Below are 15,490 nucleotides of genomic sequence, written 5' to 3'. Positions count from 1 at the left end.
TGTCAGACCACATGGCTAATCATGTGATGGGTTACTGGGTGTGGTTAGCTTTATATAAGACAGGCTAATGCTTAACACAGGATATATATGTGTGGAGCTGCTAGCCTCCAGTGGATGTTCTTGCAAGCAGACAGGGCAGTTGTCTGCAGAGCTCTCTGTGCGGAGCAGCACAGAGGCTGAGGGAGCCTGAAGGACTGGACACTTTGTTTTTCTTTTCCTGAACTAAAGGCTGTTTATTTGCTGTTATCTTTCCATGTGGTTTATGAGGTAATAAACCCTGAGAACTTTTAAAGAAACGTGCCTCCTGAGTGTCAGCCATCGCACCTGAGTGAGTGAAAACCCTACAATATGTAAATTCATAGCTAAATGTATATTTGCACATTTGGACGTATATTGTCCATTTTCTATTTGAAATGAGATATGAGAGTCATTAACTCATGGTTATTCAATAGCAGTGGCAAATTGGGCTGGTCACAGTGTGTCCTTTGTTATTGGTTTCCAGTGGTTCTCTTTTTTATTGTGGTTACTTAAAAGAAATTTGTTTGTGTATCTTGTATATTTAATAAACACCAATTGAAGGATTATACTCTTTTGTGGCCTTTTAGATACCTCTATTTTGTTGTGTATACATATTTTCGAGTTTTATGTCCTTTTTTTGCCTAGTTTTGGGACATTTGTTAGGTGTTAATTCAGTTATTACAATGATGGCAGACTACTGTTGGACGCTTCAGAGAGACATTCCAGATGCTACTCACAAGCGTAAATGTACCAAGAGAAGCCTCACAGGGAAGAAGAATCGATTTTAGTGTGTGTTAGTGAGCTCATTGCAGTTAAAAAATGATTTTCATGAAGCATTTGTAATAAAAAATTAATTATATGAGTCTATTTTCATTTATTTTGAGGTATTGTCTTATTTAACATAGTTACTTAAATTGTCAGGAAACGTGATGTCCTATGACAAAATGGAGGTCATTTTCAGATTCAGCGCACTTAAAAACATAAAGATTACGTGGAATAACCAAAACAGCGCTTGAAAAATTTTTTTTTGCAGACCTGTGTTATTAATCCTATGTTCATAAAGGGTTAAAAATACACACACACATTAGGAAAAAAGTATTTTAAAGAAATAAAGACACATGGTGTTGTAATAGTTTATTAAACGCTCAATCCAATTGAAGACCCTTGTCACCTGAAACAAAGTTAAAATAAAAAAACAACAATATCCCATACTTCTCCGGCGTTACACCGCTAGTTCGGTGGACACCGCGTTCCTCACCACTATCCGTCCTGGAACAGATATATTTCCCTGGTCCATTTCTCTGGTGCACATATAGCTACCGCTGATTCTGGGCAAGAGGTTTTCTTTGGTCCACCTGTTAGATCCATACAATACTATTGTCTGGTCCATATTTAACTACTGCTGATCCTGGGTAAGAGGTTTTCCTTGGGCCCACCTGTTAGATCCATACAACACACTTGCTCTCACAGGTTTCAGGTTTTATGTACCACAGTCAAGTGTCACATTGGATGTTCCCCATATATGACCCTCATTGTGACTTCTATACGGGATCTACATTAGGACCTTTCTCTGTGACTTACACCAGGACCTTATCTAAATTTTGAGCCACACTCTTGCTACCTTTGACAATAAGTACACTGAAGAAGGTCAATAACTTTGACCGAAACGTTTGTACAAGTGGCTGCCAATAAAATTTACGACATACTAAAGTTGAGTGCCAAAGTTTATTTCCAATATGCCAGCAGGGGGCACAGCACCGCAAGTCTAGGTAGCTACGTTCCCCTGCTTTCCATTTATTCCCCACTTTTTACAGGCAGGAGCACAGCTGCATTAGCAGGCTCCTGCTTGTAAAATTATTTAACCCATTCTGATGGATTTACATCGTGGGACTTGACTGTAACGCTGGAGAGGTAAGGGATATTGTTTTTTTTTTATTTTAACTTTGTTTCAGGTGACAAGAGTCTTCAATTGGATTGAGCGTTTAATAAACTATTATAACACCATGTGTCTTTATTTCATTAAAATACTTTTTTCCTAATGTGTGTGTGTATTTTTAACCCTTTATGAACATAGGATTAATAATGGATAGGGGTCTTATTGACACCTCTTCTTTATTAACCTGGCTTAATATCACCTTACAATAGCAAGGTGGCATTAACCCTTTAGTACCCCATATCCCACCACTACTCAGGAGTGGGAAGAGAGTGGCCAAGTGCCAGAATAGGCGCATCTTACAGATGTGCCTTTTCTGGGGTGGCTGGGGGACAGATGTTTTTAGCCAGGGGGGCCAATATCCATGGTCCCTCTCTAGGCTATTAATATCTGCCCTCAGTCACTGGCTTTCCCACTCTGGCAGAGAAAATTTGCACGGGTGTCATGAATCCCCAATGGCTAGGGATAGCACAGGACAAGCAAAGTATAACAAATATCGGACGAGCTCTAGGGTGATGGAACCTGGGCTGACCGCTGCCCTACGCCTGACAAACGCAACTAGAGATAGCCAGGGAGCGTTCCTACGTTGGTTCTAGACGCCACGCACCAGCCTAAGAGCTAACTAGTACTGCAGAGAAAACAAGACCTCACTTGCCTCCAGAGGAATTAACCCCAAAGGTATAGTTGCCCCCCACATGTATTGACGGTGAAATGAGAGGAAGGCACACACATAGAGATGATGTATATAGCTTTAGCAAATAGAGACCCGCTGAAAACTAGAAAGCAGAATGATACAAAAGGGGACTGAGCGGTCAGCAAAAAACCCTAATCAAAAAAACCATCCTGAGATTACAAGAACCCATGTGCCAACTCATGGCACATGGGGAGAACCTCAGTCCACTAGAGCAACCAGCTAGCATAGAGACATTCTAAGCAAGCTGGACCAAAAACCAAACAACTGAAAATCAGCACTTAGCTTATCCTGAAAGATCTGGGAGCAGGTAGGCAGGAACCAAACAGAGCACATCTGAACACATTGATAGCCGGCAAGGGAAATGACAGAAAGGCCAGGTAAAATAGGAAACACCCAGCCTCTGATGGACAGGTGGAAACCAATGGCCGCAACCCACCAAAGTCACCCAGTACCAGCAGTAACCACCAGAGGGAGCCCACCAACAGAATCCACAACAGTACCCCCCCCTTGAGGAGGGGTCACCGAACCCTCACGAGAACCCCCAGGGCGATCAGGGTGAGCTCTATGGAAGGCGCGGACCAAATCAGTCGCGTGAACATCGGAGGCGACCACCCAGGAATTATCCTCCTGACCATAACCCTTCCACTTAACCAAATACTGGAGTTTGCGTCTGGAAACACGAGAATCCAAGATCTTTTCAACAACATACTCCAATTCTCCCTCCACCAGCACCGGAGCAGGAGGCTCGACCGAAGGAACAACAGGCACCTCATACCTCCGCAACAACGACCGATGGAACACATTATGAAGAGCAAACGATGCTGGGAGATCCAAACGAAAAGATACAGGGTTAAGAATCTCCGAGATCCTATAAGGACCGATGAACCGAGGCTTGAACTTAGGAGAAGAGACCTTCATAGGGACAAAACGAGAAGACAACCACACCAAGTCCCCAACAAGAAGTCGGGGACCCACGCGGCGACGGCGATTAGCAAACTGCTGAGTCTTCTCCTGAGATAACTTCAAATTGTCCACCACCTGATTCCAAATCTGATGTAGCCTGTCCACCACCACGTCCACTCCAGGACAATCCGAAGATTCCCCCTGGCCAGAGGAAAAACGAGGATGAAACCCCGAATTACAAAAAAAAGGAGAGACCAACGTGGCAGAACTAGCCCGATTATTAAGAGCAAATTCGGCCAGTGGCAAAAAAGCAACCCAGTCATCCTGATCAGCAGAAACAAAACACCTCAAATAAGTTTCCAAGGTCTGATTAGTTCGCTCCGTCTGGCCATTCGTCTGAGGATGGAATGCAGACGAGAAAGACAAATCAATGCCCATCTTGGCACAAAACGTCCGCCAAAATCTAGACACAAACTGGGATCCCCTGTCAGAAACGATATTCTCCGGAATCCCATGCAAACGAACCACGTTCTGAAAAAACAAAGGAACCAACTCAAAAGAGGAGGGTAACTTAGGCAAGGGCACCAAATGAACCATCTTAGAAAAGCGGTCACACACAACCCAGATAACGGACATTTTCTGTGAAACCGGGAGATCAGAAATAAAATCCATGGAAATGTGCGTCCAAGGCCTCTTCGGGATGGGCAAAGATAACAACAACCCACTAGCCCGTGAACAGCAAGGCTTAGCTCGAGCACACACTTCACAAGACTGCACAAAGGTACGCACATCCCTAGACAAGGAAGGCCACCAAAAAGACCTGGCCACCAAATCTCTTGTACCAAATATTCCAGGATGACCAGCCAACACAGAAGAATGGACCTCGGAGATGACTCTACTGGTCCAATCATCCGGAACAAACAGTCTTTCTGGTGGACATCGATCCGGTTTATCCATCTGAAACTCCTGCAATGCGCGTCGCAAGTCTGGGGATACGGCGGACAATATTACCCCATCCCTAAGGATACCAGCAGGCCCAGTGTCTCCAGGAGAATCAGGCACAAAACTCCTGGAAAGAGCATCTGCCTTCACATTCTTTGAACCTGGCAGGTATGAAACCACGAAATTGAAACGAGAAAAAAATAATGACCAACGAGCCTGTCTAGGATTCAAACGCCTGGCAGACTCAAGGTAAATGAGATTCTTGTGATCAGTCAAGACCACCACGCGATGTTTAGCACCCTCAAGCCAATGACGCCACTCCTCAAATGCCCACTTCATGGCCAAAAGCTCCCGATTACCCACATCATAATTGCGCTCGGCGGGCGAGAATTTTCTAGAGAAGAAAGCACATGGCTTCGTCACCGAGCCATTAGAACTTCTCTGTGACAAAACCGCCCCCGCTCCAATCTCGGAAGCATCAACCTCCACCTGAAAAGGAAGTGAAACATCTGGTTGACACAACACAGGAGCAGAAGAAAACCGGCGCTTAAGTTCCCGAAAGGCCTCCACGGCCGCAGGAGACCAATCAGCAACATCAGCACCCTTCTTAGTCAAATCAGTCAAAGGTTTAACAATACTGGAAAAATTAGCAATGAACCGACGATAAAAATTAGCAAACCCCAAGAACTTCTGAAGGCTCTTAACAGATGTAGGTTGTGTCCAGTCACAAATAGCCTGAACCTTAACGGGATCCATCTCAATAGTAGAAGGAGAAAAAATGTACCCCAAAAAAGAAATCTTCTGGACTCCGAAGAGACACTTTGAGCCCTTCACAAACAGAGAATTGGCCCGCAAAACCTGAAACACCTTCCTGACCTGTAGAACATGAGACTCCCAGTCATCAGAAAACACCAAAATATCATCCAAATACACAATCATAAACTTATCCAGATATTCACGGAAAATATTGTGCATAAAGGACTGAAAGACTGACGGAGCATTGGAGAGTCCAAAAGGCATTACCAAATACTCAAAATGGCCCTCAGGCGTATTAAATGCGGTTTTCCACTCATCACCCTGTTTTATCCGCACCAGATTATACGCACCACGAAGATCTATTTTAGTGAACCACCTAGCCCCCTTAATGCGAGCAAACAAATCAGTAAATAATGGCAATGGATACTGGTATTTGACTGTAATCTTATTCAGAAGGCGATAATCTATACAAGGCCTCAGGGAACCATCTTTTTTTGCCACAAAAAAAAAACCTGCTCCCAGAGGGGACGAAGATGGACGAATATGTCCCTTTTCCAAGGACTCCTTAATATAATTCCGCATAGCAGTATGCTCTGGCAGTGACAGATTAAATAAACGACCCTTAGGGAACTTACTGCCAGGAATCAATTCTATAGCACAGTCACACTCTCTATGAGGAGGGAGCGAATTGAGCTTAGGCTCCTCAAAAACATCCTTATAATCTGACAAAAACGCAGGGATCTCCGAAGGAGTCGATGAAGCGATAGAAATCGGAGGTGCATCATCATGAACCCCCTGACATCCCCAGCTTAGCACAGACATTGTTTTCCAGTCCAGGACAGGATTATGAGTTTGTAACCATGGCAGACCAAGCACTAGTACATCATGTAAATTATACAGTACAAGGAAGCGAATCACCTCCTGATGAACGGGAGTCATGCGCATGGTCACTTGTGTCCAATACTGCGGTTTATTCATAGCCAATGGTGTAGAATCAATTCCCTTCAGAGGAATAGGAACTTCCAGAGGCTCTAGACTAAAACCGCAGCGTTTAGCAAATGACCAATCCATAAGACTCAGGGCAGCGCCTGAATCCACATAGGCATCGACGGAAATGGAAGACAGTGAAAAAATCAGAGTCACAGACAAAATGAACTTAGACTGCAGAGTATCAATGGCAAAAGATTTATCAACCCTTTTTGTGCGTTTAGAGCATGCTGATATAACATGAGCTGAATCACCACAATAAAAACACAAACCATTTTTCCGCCTATAATTTTGCCGTTCACTTCTGGACTGAATTCTATCACATTGCATAGTCTCAGGTGCCTGTTCAGAAGACACCGCCAACTGGTGCACGGGTTTGCGCTCCCGTAAACGCCGATCAATCTGAATGGCCATAGCCATAGACTCATTCAGACCTGTAGGCGCAGGGAACCCCACCATAACATCCTTAATGGCCTCAGAAAGACCATTTCTGAAGTTTGCAGCCAGGGCGCACTCATTCCACTGAGTAAGCACCGACCACTTCCGAAATTTCTGACAATATATTTCCGCTTCATCATGCCCCTGAGAGAGGGCTAATAAAGCCTTTTCAGCCTGAATCTCTAGGTTAGGTTCCTCATAGAGCAATCCCAATGCCAGAAAAAACGCATCCACACTGAGCAACGCAGGATCCCCTGGTGCCAATGCAAATGCCCAATTCTGAGGGTCGCCCCGTAGGAACTATATAACAATCTTGACCTGTTGAGCAGGGTCTCCAGAGGAGCGAGATTTCAAAGAGAGAAACAATTTACAATTGTTCCTGAAATTCAGGAAGGTAGATCTATCTCCATAAAAAAACTCTGGAATAGGAATTCTAGGTTCAGACATGGGAGTGTGAACAACGAAATCCTGTATGTTTTGAACCTTTGCCGCGAGATTACTCAGGCTGGAAGCCAAGCTCTGGACATCCATGATAAACAGCTAAGATCAGAGCCATTCAAGGGTTAAGAGGAGGTAAGAAGCAGCTAGGCAGCAATTAAGGGCTAGGCAGCAAAACTCTGAAGGAAAAAAAAAAAAAATTTCCTTGAACACTTCTTTTCCTCCTGCTTCAGCCCAAACAATTAACACTTTGTGGGCCGGCTATACTGTCATGAATCCCCAATGGCTAGGGATAGCACAGGACAAGCAAAGTATAACAAATATCGGACGAGCTCTAGGGTGATGGAACCTGGGCTGACCGCTGCCCTACGCCTGACAAACGCAACTAGAGATAGCCAGGGAGCGTTCCTACGTTGGTTCTAGACACCACGCACCAGCCTAAGAGCTAACTAGTACTGCAGAGAAAACAAGACCTCACTTGCCTCCAGAGGAATTAACCCCAAAGGTATAGTTGCCCCCCACATGTATTGACGGTGAAATGAGAGGAAGGCACACACATAGAGATGATGTATATAGCTTTAGCAAATAGAGGCCCGCTGAAAACTAGAAAGCAGAATGATACAAAAGGGGACTGAGCGGTCAGCAAAAAACCCTAATCAAAAAAACCATCCTGAGATTACAAGAACCCATGTGCCAACTCATGGCACATGGGGAGAACCTCAGTCCACTAGAGCAACCAGCTAGCATAGAGACATTCTAAGCAAGCTGGACCAAAAACCAAACAACTGAAAATCAGCACTTAGCTTATCCTGAAAGATCTGGGAGCAGGTAGGCAGGAACCAAACAGAGCACATCTGAACACATTGATAGCCGGCAAAGGAAATGACAGAAAGGCCAGGTAAAATAGGAAACACCCAGCCTCTGATGGACAGGTGGAAACCAAAGGCCGCAACCCACCAAAGTCACCCAGTACCAGCAGTAACCACCAGAGGGAGCCCACCAACAGAATCCACAACACACGGGAGCCCATGCCAGTTTTTTCCGTGATTTAACCCTTTACTTTAACAGCTAGAGCCCCCAAATTTTGCACACATACACTTCTAACATTACCAGTGAGGAATATGTAAAAAAATATGGGATATGAAATGGTTTACTGCATGTAAACCATGTCTCATATCATATCGGGTTTGATAAGGAGATAGCAAAAGCCGGCAATTGAATTACCAGCTTTTCTGCTATCTAGCGCTATATGAAATATAAATATATGTATATATGTGTCTCACTGACACATATATATATATATATATATATATATATATATATTTAGACTGTATATATGTTTTAACGAATATTTGAGGCCATGGATCCATTCTATGTCCATTTCGCAAGCCGATGAGAAAATCTCCCCATACAGATGCCATACGGATGACACGTGGATAATTTTTGGAGAAAAAATCGCATCCTCGCATTGAATACGGATCACTGTTCAGGAAATTTTCTGTGTATCTCGGCCATCAAAAACGGACCGCATTTTTATACGTTGTGTGTGACTCCGGCCTAATACAGATATCCTGATCACTCTGATTGTTCCTAATTGATCCTAAAATGTGGATTTTTTATGATTGAGCCTGAAATGTGAGTGATTATGCAGATTGGGCCATTGTTTTAAATATTGATATTTGAATTGCCCTTTCCAACAGTTAGAAGATATATTGCTGTCCACAGAAGTAAATCCACAACAAATCTAAAATAAAAAAAAATGCTGTTTGGAAATGGATACCCAAGAGGATGAAACACAGGAACCATTTTTAATATAATTTATAATAATGTACAGTATATTATAATTCCATATTTATATTTTTATATCCTGTGGATTTGTATTATGACCTATTATTATGAACAGTGGCATTAATATTATTTTGGTCTCATTTCCAAGGTAGCATTTTCCAGGCACATGAAAAAAAAATTAAAAGGCCAAATTAATTTATATGCCTGGAGCTGGTCATCATTAGATGAAAACAAGTATTAATATTGGATAAAGATCCACACAGTGAGATGAGCACAGAGGTGCTGTCATATGAAAATTACAATTTTATTTTCAGCAGGCATGCATTGTGATTCACTTGCTTAGGATATTAAGGTTTAATAATGCATCTTAAACTTTTGTTCTAGTTTAAAGTCTTTAAATATGTCATTCTTATTTTATATTACAATTCATTTATAACTTTGCATCTGTCATTTTCAAGGACATATGGTACAGATAGATTTATGAAAAGTTAGCCTGCATTCCAAGAAGGAATGAATTAACATAACTTTGCGAAGCTTTCTGTATATTAAGGAGTCTCGATCACTACCAAAAATATGTTTCAAACAGTAGTCAACCATCTTTACTTAAATATTAAGCAAGGTATATGACCTGTAGCCCTAAAAGATCACTCTCTTACAGCAAAAGTAAAATCTATTAGCTGTCAGTGATGTGCCACCACCACAGCTCTCTCAAGACACCTTTCAGTGGACACTATTAACATAACCCATCCATTAGCCATCCTCACAGCAAATAACCTTGGGCTTATCAGGGTCATTCAACTATTCCTTAGAGGAACATTAGGTGGATTTCTGTTTTTTGTCACTACTAGCAATTGTCATAGATTCTAAACTGAAACTGCTACAAGTGAACTGCCATCAAATACACTTTATCCATGAATACTAATGAGTCAAAACACATAAAAGCGCAAAGTTGTCATAATAATTGGTTACCTCTGGGGAAAAAAAGATTTCAGGAATGTGAGTACTTAATATTTAATGCTTACAGTTGATTTATTTTATGCCTGTAGGTAACTTTTTAAAGTAAAAAAATAAAAAAGTTGTATTACATTGACATATTCCCATCCAGGCAGTAATTTATTGCTGTGTTTGTATTAGGTGAGCTATACAGATTCATTATACAAAGATGCATATATACTTACAAATTAGATATAGTAGAAGAGCAAAATAATGCAGAGGTAATGTACCTGTAATATAAGAATCATTTATACCCAAAAGTGTTTTACCTCAGAGACTCTGTGAATGCTTATGCAGCCTTCAATTGTGTGAAACATAAAGCGGAAAAGTGTTATTACCATCCCCGAAGTATCATTTTTCAGGAGAAAATGTTTGCCACACTATGAAAAGAAATAAAAGATAGCCCTTAAAATATACTCAGGGAAATATTGGATCAGCTTGATAAAATGTATATATTACTTCATTCATCATTCTGCATCCCTCCCAGATGACATAGTGTTTGGACTAAGCCTTACTGTTTAGACAGAGCCACTCACACGGTGGTGAAATAGAAGAATGTCATCTTAGAAGCATTAATCCTGGTTAATATAAGGCCAGCACTAGTGATGAGTGAGTGTACTCATTGCCTGGGTTTTCCCGAGCACGCTCGGGTGGTCTCAGGGTATTTTAGTGTTCGGAGATTTAGTTTTCATCGCCTCAGCAGCATGATTTACAGCTATTAGCCAGCTTGATTACATGTGGGGATTACCTAGCAACCAGGCAACCCCCACATGTACTCAGCCTGGCTAATAGCTGTAAATCATTCAGCTGCCTTGATGAAAACTAAATCTCTGAACACTAACAAATACTCGGAGGTCACACGAGTGTGCTCGGGAAAACCCAAGCAACGAGTACACTCGCTCATCACTAGCCAGCACCCATTCTACCAAGTTGCAACCTTCTCCTGGTCACCAGCAACATTTTCTAGTTTGTCAGGCAGCATGAACATTAGAATGTCAATCAAATTGCTAGCATGATTGAGTATGAGGGCATCATTTATTGTCGGTCAGGTGGTCAAATGTTTTTCCTGCCATCTTCCTTTTTGGTTTATCCTTCCCCTAGTCTTCATGTTAATCAGAAATGGACAAATTTATTCCAGTGGAATTGAATTCTTCTCAAATTTTACAGATTTTGATCAGCGCAAATTCAGCAAAATGAGTAATAAATGCTTGTTTTTAGGAAAGGAGCTTTTATCTGAAAGTTGCTTACTAGAGCATCATAAATACAATTGACCATGCATTTCTTCATTTAGAGAGAACTAATAATTACGTTTCCCTATACTAAAAGGCTCCCAACCGTTTCATAGCTCTCTAAACATCTTTAGAAAGGTTTCCTCATATCATCACCACAACATAGCATACCATAGACAAATGATGTTATGGAAGTTCTACACCATATATCAATAATGGGAGAGTTGTTCAGTAGGTGGACCTGGACTCTCCATGGCATTTCGAGTCAGTCTGACAATCCACCCACTTGTGACTGATGTGGACTATGTCTCTTACATTGTATCAAAAGGAACTTGTTATCTAATGCACGCTATCCAAGAAACAGCCATCATGAAAAGGATTACTTTGAAACATTGCAGTGTTTCTGAGAAAACAAACTTATTAATGCTGGCTAGAGGATAAGCATCTCCGATGATTAGTCCAAAACAGGTCCATTGCAGCTTTTTTCCACTCTGCTCACATCTTTCCCTATGTGGTTTACACCTACCAGAGAGGACATGATTAGACCTAAGGCATGATTTAACAGAAGCAATCTTGTGGTGTTGTTTAGTGATATGGTGCAGTTTGATCTCTACTACTATTATTATATAGATCTACTATATAAACATACTGCAGCAAGAATAATGCTGGAAAAAATATAAAAGTGTGTAATGAAAGGGACACACAAAATGCTGAAGGTTTTATATTTTTGAACCCATTCACCATTAAGATTTTAAAGATTTAAAATTTCAATTGATCATTAGTGAAAGGGTGAATGACAAATTGGACCCTTCGCTTTGTATGATATTTATTATATTAGAATAATTTATTTTCCCAGGTTCCATTTACTTAATTATTTTTAAACACTGGGATGCATCTCTTTCAACCTCCTTCCTTCCCCACACTATACCTGTTAAACGTTGAGCAACGTCTCTGTGCATTTAGCCTATAGTACATGTCAGGATCTTTTCCTGATGTATACTGTAACATTACCATAGGTGTCCATTCACCAGACAGAGGCCAAAAGTGTGTTTTGCAGGGCCTCCATCTGCCTGGTAGGTATCTGCATATCATTTGTTTAACTGTAAAGGAAAGTACAGCAGACTACACTTGTATATATCCCTTAGAAGAGGCCCACTGAAAAGGGATATATACCATGTTGTGTACATTTCTTTACAATGGATCCGTATGGTGGTTGGGTGACTCAGCATCCATTCTGACTGTCGCCACTGTTGAGTGCATACATCCTGAGCTTATGTGCCCGATAGTGGGTAGCATTGCAGTCTGGACAGAACCTTACAATATTCATAAGGTTAACACTTAGTGCATAGCTAAGATGACTCACTGGCCTTAATAGGGCAGTGTTAAATTCACATGTGACAGCCTTTAGGTGAACAATGACTGCTCATGGTATACAGCTAGATAATGGTGACATAGAGGGTATCATCCGCATCAATCACATGCAAAGAGATGAATTATCATGCTGGCATTAGGCTCCAAGTCTATTAGTCAGACTGCTTAGCAACGATTTACGTAATAAATGGAACGTGTATAAAACTAGTTTTCTATGGTATGCCAAGCTGCATTATTAGTATAAAAATGATACATTTAGCAAGCTGTTTAAAGAACTTGTAAATGAAAAGGAGCAGTTTAGTATGAAGTAATCTATATTTCAGGTGCCCTTTCATTTCCTAAGATCACAACTAGAAATGAGTGGACCTTTTGAAAGTCGAATGCACCAGTTTCACTCAATTCTTCCCCAAAATTCTATTTGTGGCTTATCAATTTGCATAAATCTCAATGATGGAAAGCTTGTAATTGCTCAGAAAATATTCATGGGGAGAGAAGAGAGAACCCCGCTGACCAAAAGAGCTTACACTTTACAGCAAGATAGAGCATCCCGCTCATCATAACAAATTTCATTCTGCAGGAGAAAGAGAAATAGAGAAAGCACCCTGACCATTAAAGCTGATGTAACACTCCAGGGTCCTAGTTGTTACAGTGGCATTGCTTTCCTCACGGGGAGAGTGATGTCACACTTGGAAGCAAGGGAAGATCTCTTCTATCAGGTAAACGTAAGCATACAACATGTTCACACTCCAGGCCAGAAGGGGGAGCTCTGATCCAGCTTGTGGGTGGCTCCCCTATATATACACTCACCGGCCACTTTATTAGGTACACCTGTCCAACTTCTTGTTAACACTTAATTTCTAATCAGCCAATCACATGGCGGCAACTCAGTGCATTTAGGCATGTAGACATGGTCAAGACAATCTCCTGCAGTTCAAACCGAGCATCAGTATGGGGAAGAAAGGTTATTTGAGTGCCTTTGAACGTGGCATGGTTGTTGGTGCCAGAAGGGCTGGTCTGAGTATTTCAGAAACTGCTGATCTACTGGGATTTTCACGCACAACCATCTCTAGGGTTTACAGAGAATGGTCCGAAAAAGAAAAAAAATCCAGTGAGCGGCAGTTCTGTGGGCGGAAATGCCTTGTTGATGCCAGAGGTCAGAGGAGAATGGGCAGACTGGTTCGAGCTGATAGAAAGGCAACAGTGACTCAAATCGCCACCCGTTACAACCAAGGTAGGCCTAAGAGCATCTCTGAATGCACAGTGTGTCGAACTTTGAGGCAGATGGGCTACAGCAGCAGAAGACCACACCGGGTACCACTCCTTTCAGCTAAGAACAGGAAACTGAGGCTACAATTTGTACAAGCTCATCGAAATTGGACAGTAGAAGATTGGAAAAACGTTGCTTGGTCTGATGAGTCTCGATTTCTGCTGCGACATTCGGATGGTAGGGTCAGAATTTGGCGTAAACAACATGAAAGCATGGATCCATCCTGCCTTGTATGGAGCATCTTTGGGATGTGCAGCCGACAAATCTGCGGCAACTGTGTGATGCCATCATGTCAATATGGACCAAAATCTCTGAGGAATGCTTCCAGCACCTTGTTGAATCTATGCCACGAAGAATTGAGGCAGTTCTGAAGGCAAAAGGGGGTCCAACCCGTTACTAGCATGGTGTACCTAATAAAGTGGCCGGTGAGTGTATATTCTGGTCTGGAGGAAAAGTCAGTTAGTGAGTGCCATACAGCAGACTGAAGCAGTCTGAAGCAAAAAACAGTGTGAGGGGCCATGCAGCCAGAGGTGCTGCAGCTCCTGGATAGAGAGAATACAGAAATTTGAACAGATTTGTAGTGAGCATGCAGGAGAGCGAAGCACAGGAGTGTGACAACTGGGGATGACAGCTGCGATTGGGCTACCTCCCTGCAGAGCGCAGATGCCGGTAGCCAGAAGAACGAGGTTGTGTCGGACTCTAGGAGGCACAGCAGAAACCGGCAGGACAGCTGGACTACACGTAACCTGTCCACCCTAATACCCAGGAGACACAGCGGTGCATAGAGCCCAGGTCGTGATAGAGACCCTGCAAAAAGGCTCCAGCCACCTGTCATACAGGTTTGTGTCCCACCTTTATGTAGGACAAAGAGAACCGTGAGGCCCTTAACAGAAGCCACAGGCAGCAAGGGACTGCACCAAAGCGCTAGTAGGAAGGCTTTCATCTCCACCTGCTAAAGGGGACTCTGAACTTGCTTTCAAGCCAGCCGGACCCTGCCTGTACCTGTGATCTGATGCCCTGGACTGTGGTTGACTGAAGCCTTCAGTAAACCAGGTAAAGAGGCTGCAAAACTGTGTCCTCCTTTTCTTACCACACCACCCATCATCTTCACCTACACACTGGGAGCACTGGGGACCGTCTTCACCTGTGGGATGTTATACCATCTTAGCTGCCATAACATAACCCCAGAGGACCCTTTTAAGCAGCATCTGTCCCCACTGACCGAACACCACAGGTGGCATCACAAACACAAACTTTATTCCACAAGCCCCTTTAAAGGACATTCCCTTTTACTTGGGCATCCAGGATCAAGGACTGGGTCAGATGACAGCCCCATTTATCCCAACTTGCGGACCCCAGGTTAGCTCTCCGGAACCCATAGTGTTCGCAGAGGGACCCACGGAGGACGACACGATTTCACTTCAGGGAGAGATCCCCATGAACACCTGGCAGGAGCATTGCAGGCGTCGGGAGAAGAGGTAGGGACAGGAATCCCTGGACCATGTTGCAGCCTTTGAGGAGAGGAATCTAGCAGAGAAGGCCCAAATGAGCAAAATCCCTAGGGCAGAAAGGGGACCACTGCGACAGGGGGAAGTAGTGGTCTTGAACCAGCGGAGAGGCTGGGGCTTCATCAAAGAGACCGGTATGATTAATGAGATCATTTTCAATCGGAGGGATGTGGAATTCCATCTAATGGATGGATAGCCTGACAGGGACCTGAACCCCGGTGACAG

The sequence above is a fragment of the Ranitomeya variabilis genome, chromosome 5 (assembly GCF_051348905.1).
Source record: "Ranitomeya variabilis isolate aRanVar5 chromosome 5, aRanVar5.hap1, whole genome shotgun sequence".
Taxonomy (NCBI): Eukaryota; Metazoa; Chordata; class Amphibia; order Anura; family Dendrobatidae; genus Ranitomeya; species Ranitomeya variabilis.
Note: the sequence above shows the minus strand (reverse complement) of the source record.